General features: G+C 36.8%; 1 non-coding gene across 1 annotated transcript; it reads left to right on the top strand.

Annotated features, from left to right (window-relative positions):
• Window positions 1–607: 607 nt before the first annotated feature.
• On the top strand, window positions 608–715 carry LOC112761644 (small nucleolar RNA R71). Its single transcript, XR_003182031.1, has one exon. It is a non-coding gene; the product is annotated as a small nucleolar RNA R71 (small nucleolar RNA).
• Window positions 716–7,542: the final 6,827 nt, after the last annotated feature.

Genomic DNA, 7,542 nt, shown 5'->3' with positions numbered 1-7,542 from the left:
TCACAGTGGCCTTATATAGATCAGAGACTAAATTTGCTAAATTAGAAGTATTTTGTTTAGAGTTCTCTGTCTGTTGCTGAGTGGATGATGGAAAAGGCTTGCTTTTGCTAAACCTGTTTCTTCCACCATTATTAAAGCCTTGTTGAGGCTTTTGATCCTTCCATGAGAAATTTGGATGATTTCTCCATGATGAGTTATAGGTGTTTCCATAAGGTTCACCTAAGTAATTTACCTCTGCTATTGCAGGGTTCTCAGGATCATAAGCTTCTTCTGCATAAGAAGCCTCTTGAGTACTATTGGATGCAGCTTGCATTCCATGCAGACTCTGAGAGATCATATTGACTTGCTGAGTCAATATTTTATTCTGAGCCAATATGGCATTCAGAGTATCAACTTCAAGAACTCCCTTCTTCATAGGCGTCCCATTACTCACAGGATTCCTTTCAGAAGTGTACATGAACTATTTATTAGCAACCATGTCAATGAGTTCTTGAGCTTCTGCAGGCGTTTTCTTTAGGTGAATGGATCCACCTGCAGAAGTGTCCAGTGACATCTTTGATAGCTCAGATAAACCATCATAGAATATATCCAGGATGGTCCATTCTGAAAGCGTGTCAGAAGGACACTTTTTGGTCAACTGTTTGTATCTTTCCCAAGCTTCATAGAGGGATTCACTTTCTTTCTGTCTGAAGGTTTGAACATCAGCTCTAAGCTTGCTCAGCTTTTGAGGAGGAAAGTACTTGGCTAAGAAAGCTGTGACCAGCTTATCCCAAGAGTTCAGGCTGTCTTTAGGTTGAGAATCCAACCATAATCTAGCTCTGTCTCTTACAGCAAAAGGGAAAAGCATGAGCCTGTAGACTTCAGGATCTACTCCATTAGTCTTAACAGTATCACATATCTGCAAGAATTCAGTTAAGAACTGAAAAGGATCTTCAGATGGAAGTCCATGAAACTTGCAGTTCTGCTGCATCAGAGAAACTAATTGAGGTTTCAGCTCAAAGTTGTTTGCTCCAATGGCAGGAATGGAGATGCTTCTTCCATGTAAATTGGAATTAGGTGCAGTAAAGTCACCAAGCATCTTCCTTACATTATTATTATTTTTGGCTGCCATCTCCTCTTCCTGTTCGAAAATTTCTGAAAGGTTATCTCTGGATTGTTGTATTTTAGCTTCTCTTAGTTTCCTTTTCAGAGTCCTTTTAGGTTCTGGATCTGCTTCCACAAGAATGTTCTTATCCTTGCTTCTGCTCATATGACAAAGAAGAGGGCATAGAAAAATAATAATAATAGAGATCCTTTATACCACGGTATAGGGATCCCTGTGTGAGTAAAAGAAGAGGGGGAGACAAAGAATGTAATATAATGGAAGAAACACAACTGTGAGGAGGGTTGAGATGTGAGATGAGATGTTAGTAGATGAATAAATAAATAGAGTAAGATGGGAGAGGGAGAATTTTCGAAAATAATTTTTGAAAAAGAGTTAGTGATTTTCGAAAATGGTTTTTGAAAATTGTTAGTATTTTTCGAAAATTTTTAAAATCAAAAATAAAAATAAGAATAATTAGTTAATTAAAAAGAAATTTTTGAAAAAGAGGGAAGATATTTTCGAAAATTAGAGAGAGAGAGTTAGTTAGGTAGTTTCGAAAAAGTTAAGAAACAAACAAAAAGTTAGTTAGTTAGTTGAAACAAATTTTGAAAAGATAAGAAGTTAGGAGGTTAGAAAAGATATTTTGAAATCAACTTTTTAAAAAAGTTAAGATAAGAAGATATTTTAGAAATTAGTTTTGAAAAAAGATTTGATTTTTAAAATCTCAATTAATGACTTGATTCATAAGAAATCACAAGATATGATTCTAGAACTTAAAGTTTGAATCTTTCTTAACAAGCAAGTAACAAACTTCAAATTTTTGAATCAAAACATTAATTGATTATGTTATTTTCGAAAATTTGATATAAAAATAAGAAAAAGATTTTTGAAAAATATTTTTGAAATTTTCGAAAATAACTAAGAAATTTGAAAAAGATTTGATTTTTGAAAAAGATTTTGAAAAAGATAAGATTTTCAAATTGAAAATTTGATTTGACTCATAAGAAACAACTTGATTTTTTAAAAATTTTTGAAAAAGTCAACTCAAATTTTCGAATTTGATGAGAGAAAAAGGGAAAGATATTTTTTTTTGTTTTTTTGAATTTTTATGATGAGAGAGGAAAACAGGAAAAATGATGCAATGCATGAAAGTTATGGATCAAAACAATGAATGCATGCAAGAATGCTATGAATGTCAAGATGAACACCAAGAACACTTTGAAAGTCATGATGAACATCAAGAACATATTTTTGAAAAATTTTTAATGCAAAGAAAACATGCAAGACACCAAACTTAGAATTCTTTAATGCTTAGGCACTAAGAATTCAAGAATGCATATGAAAAACAAGAAAAGACACAAAACATGAAATCATCAAGATCAAACAAGAAGACTTACCAAGAACAACTTGAAGATCATGATGAACACTATGATTGCATGAATTTTCAAAAAAATGCAAGATGCATATGCAAGTGACACCAAACTTATAACATGACTCAAGACTCAAACAAGAAACAGAAAAATATTTTTGATTTTTATGATTTTCTAATTTTTTTTTTTGGATTTTTTCGAAAATTAATTGAAAAAAGAAAATAAGGATTCCAAAATTTTTAATATGAATTCCAGGAATCTTGCATTGTTAGTCTAAAGCTTCAGTCCAGGAATTGACATGGCTCACTAGCCAGCCAAGCTTTCAATGAAAGCTCCGGTCCAAAACACTAGACATGGCCAATGGCCAGCCAAGCTTCAGCATGTAATTCAGACATGACATGCCTAACATACCCTACAGTCGTATAACAGCTGATGGTTGGAAGCCTCAGTCCAAAAAAATTTAGACATGGCTTTACAGCCAGCCAGGCTTCACATGCTCCATGAAACACTAGAATTCATTCTTAAAAATTTTGAATAAAATTTTTGAAATCATTTTTTTTTTCGAAAACAGGTGAGAAAATTTTTGAAATATTTTTGAAAAATTTTTGAAAAGAAAACAAAAAGAAAATTACCTAATCTGAGCAACAAGATGAACCGTCAGTTGTCCAAACTCGAACAATCCCCGGCAACGGCGCCAAAAACTTGGTGTTGTTGCCGGATCCAAACTTGGCACTGATGTTACCGGACCAAAAGCTTGCCGAAAACTCAAACAATCCCCGGCAACGGCGCCAAAAACTTGGTATGCGGAATCGTGATTACACTTTGATTATGTAAAATTCATCGCTCTTTCTTTCCCTGGTAATGGCGCCAAAAGACATGATGCCAATACCATGGTTCACAACTTCGCACAACTAACCAGCAAGTGCACTGGGTCGTCCAAGTAATACCTTACGTGAGTAAGGGTCGAATCCCACGGAGATTGTTGGTATGAAGCAAGCTATGGTCACCTTGTAAATCTCAGTCAGGCAGATATAAAATAATAATGGGGTTTTCGAAAATAATTAATAAAATAGGGATAAAAATACTTATGTAAATCACTGGTGAGAATTTCAGATAAGCGAATAGAGATGCTTTCGTTCCTCTGAACCTCTGCTTTCCTGCTATCTTCATCCAATCAGTCTTACTCCTTTCCATGGCTGGCTTTATGTGATACATCACCATTGTCAATGGCTACTTTCGTTCTTCTCTCGGGAAAATGATCCAAATGCCCTGTCACGGCACGGCTAATCATCTGGAGGCATCACCCTTGTCAAAGGCTTCATCTTATCCTCTCAGTGAAAATGGTCAACGCACCCTGTCACGGCACGGCTATTCATCTGTCGGTTCTCGATCATGCTGGAATAGGATTCACCCTCCTTTTGCGTTTGTCACTACGCCCAGCACTCGCGAGTTTGAAGCTCGTCACAGTCATTCAATCATTGAATCCTACTCGGAATACCACAGACAAGGTTTAGACTTTCCGGATTCTCTTGAATGCCGCCATCATTCTAGCTTTCACCACGAAGATTCCGATTAAGAGATCTAAGAGATACTCATTCAGTCGAAGGTAGAACGGAAGTGGTTGTCAGCCACGCGTTCATAGGAAATGATGATGATTGTCACGTTCATCACATTCAGGTTGAAGAGCGAATAAATATCTTAGAAGCGAAATAAGATGAATTGAATAGAAAACAGTAGTACTTTGCATTAATCTTTGAGGAACAGCAGAGCTCTAGACCTTAATCTATGGAGTGTAGAAACTCTACCGTTGAAAATACATAAGTGAAACGTCCAGGCATGGCCGAGAGGCCAGCCCCCAAAACGTGATCACAGGATCAAAATACAATCTAGGATGTCAAATACAATAGTAAAAGGTCCTATTTATAATAAACTAGCTACTAGGGTTTACAGAAGTAAGTAATTGATGCATAAATCCACTTCCGGGGCCCACTTGGTGTGTGCTTGGGCTGAGCTTGAGTTTTGCACGTGTAGAGGTCCTTCTTGGAGTTGAACGCCAGCTTTTGTGCCAGTTTGGGCGTTCAACTCTGGTTTTGGCTCCTTTTCTGGCGCTGGACGCCAGATTTGGGCAGAAAGCTGGCGTTGAATGCCAGTTTACGTCATCTATTCTTGGCCAAAGTATGGACTATTATATATTTCTGGAAAGCCCTGGATGTCTACTTTCCAACCAAATTAGAAGCGCGCCATTTCGAGTTCTGTAGCTCCAGAAAATCCACTTTGAGTGCAGGGAGGTCAGAATCCAACAGCATCAACAGTCCTTCTTCAACCTCTGAATCTGATTTCTGCTCAAGTCCCTCAATTTCAGCCAGAAAATACCTGAAATCACAGAAAAACACACAAACTCATAGTAAAGTCCAGAAATGTGAATTTAACATAAAAACTAATGAAAACATCCCTAAAAGTAACTAGATCCTACTAAAAACATACTAAAAACAATGTCAAAAAGCGTATAAATTATCCGCTCATCAATTACATAACAAGGATCAAGTATAAATACAACCTGTTGGGTTGCAGCTTTTCATTCTTCCTTCTGTTTTCTCCTTCTGAGTCGTAATGCAAGTGTTCTTTAATTTGTTGGCTATTTTCCTGCATAATCCTCAAAAGTGGCTTGCTTCTCAAGCCCTTAAGGTATTCGGTTAATATGCAAAGCTTATTTGTGGGCTTTTGAACTTATTTTGGTGTGTGAACACCAAACTTAGTTCCTTGCCAATGTCTCTCATGCAGCAAATTAATTATCTGTGAAATCCTTTTTCCATGCTAAAGGTAATAAAACTAAAAACTATGAAACAGCAAATAGTTAACTAGTTTATCTAAATGCTTGAAGCAAGCATTATGTAGAAAGTGAGAATATGTTTTATATGAGACTTTGGTGGAACACCAAACTTAGAATCTTTCATTCTCCCTTATATTGTTTTGGTGTGCAACACCAAACTTAGCTTCTTGCAATATAGATAAGGCTAATTGACCTTTTTATTAAAATAGCTATGAAGAGAATACTACCTCAGGTTGGGTTGCCTCCCAACAAGCGCTTCTTTATTTCACTAGCTTGGCATCCTCCATCCTTTGATCATGGATGTTGAGAATTCTGTCGCCTTTGATTTTCTCCTCTTACTGTGGGCTTTCTCTCCTCTATTTCTTCTTGAGGAACTTCTCTGTGGTGCTTCTCTTTGATTATCGTTTCTTTTTCCGTAGCCCTCTCACTTTCCTCTATGATTGATTTCCATTTCTCCAACCTAGCAACTTTCTCATTGGCTTTCAGATTGTCTTCAGTGGCTCTGGGGAAAGTATTTGCTCTCTTCTCACCCATTTCTGCAAGGTGCTTGGCCAGTTGTTCTATTTGCCTCTCAATTCTTTTGATTGAGGTTTCCTGGTTCTTTGTTGTCAACTCTTGGTGCTTCATTATTCTCTCTATTAAGATTTCCAAGTTGGTGATCCTCTGAGAATCTTGTGGGATTGGTTGGTTGTGGGGTGTTGAGGGTTGGAAGGGCGAGTATTGTGGTGGTGGTGTGCAGTGGTTGTTGTTGGTATGGTGGTATTTTTGCTGATTTGGGAAGTTGGGGTTGTTGTAGTTGAGGTCCCTTGGTCCTTGATTTTGGTGCTCACTTCTCCTCCAGTTGGAATGAGTTCTCTAGGGCGAGTTGTACACATCACCCTGAGACTTGTATTGGAACATGCTTGAGGTGCTGTTTGGAGAGTGTAATTGCTCATGACTTTGTTGCTCATAGTTAATTACTCCAAAACCTTTTTCAGATTGATTCCAACCATGTGAATTTTGAGGTAAGTTATGTGCATTTGCCATAGCAGTTCACAACTCATCAATTTTTCTGTCCATCAGTTCTAATTGTTGCTGAAGTTGCTGATGTATCTGCTTGTTTTGGGCCATGATCGTACTTACACCTTAAATTTTCACCACTCTCTTCTCTTGTGTGAATGATTGCACTTCTACCTTTAGCTTATCAATTCCCTGGGGTTGTTTCAACTTGGCCAGGAATTCACTCATTAAATCCTCCCATCCGATTATGTTTCCCTGTGGGAAGGTTTCAAGCAATTGAGCAACATCATTCATGGTGATGGGCGGATGCTTCAATTCATGGGTTACATTGTCATCTGGGGTGAGGACACTACTCCTGCAACAACTATGATTTGTTGGGTTCTTCTCCATAATCTTCACAGCCACAAATAGTTCAAATGAGGATTTAGTATACTCATGCCAAAATGTGATTAGAAGATTAGTTGACACAATATGTCAAACAGTTAATCGACTTGAAATATCAATAGAAGAAAATTACTTCTCTCGTATATTCAGCAAGCAAAATCATAAGATTCACACAAAACCAGAGAAACCAGAAGAACTCCACTCTATTTCTAAAGTGGGGTTTTAGTTAGCTAAAGCAAAAATTCAAATAGTTAGTGGGTTAATCAAAAGTTAAAGGAATAAAAAAGAAAAAGTGCTTAATATAGATCTCCACTTCACTTAATCATTGTCAATCTAATCAATCCCCGGCAACGGCGCCAAAAACTTGATGTGTGAAAAACCATCCAACATAAAACTCACCGGCAAGTGTACCGGGTCGCATCAAGTAATAATAACTCACATGAGTGAGGTCGATCCCACAGGGATTGAAGGATTGAGCAATTTTAGTTTAGTGGTTGATTTAGACAAGCGAATCAAGTGTTGATTTGAGTTGTTTGTAATTGACAGAAGCTAAATTGCATGAACTGTAAAGGGAGAGGGATGAATTACAGTAAATTAAAGAAAATAGAAAGTAAAAGTGCTGAATCTTAAAGAACAAGTAAATTAAATTGCAGAAACTTAGATTGCAAGAAATGTAAATAACTGAATCTTAAAGTGCAAGAAATATAAATTGCTTGAATTATAAAAGGGTTCAGGGAGCTGGGATTGCAGAAATTAAACAAGCAGTAGTAAATTGCAACAAACAGAAGAGCAAAAGATGAATTGAATTGAAATGGATCTCAAATAGAAAAGTAACAATGCTTGAAGAATTTAAAAAAACAGAGAATGGCTGATGC

Source organism: Arachis hypogaea, chromosome 16 (genome assembly GCF_003086295.3).
Source record: "Arachis hypogaea cultivar Tifrunner chromosome 16, arahy.Tifrunner.gnm2.J5K5, whole genome shotgun sequence".
Taxonomy (NCBI): Eukaryota; Viridiplantae; Streptophyta; class Magnoliopsida; order Fabales; family Fabaceae; genus Arachis; species Arachis hypogaea.
The sequence above is the reverse complement of the archived record's forward strand: the minus strand, read 5'-3'. Positions and strand labels throughout refer to the sequence as shown.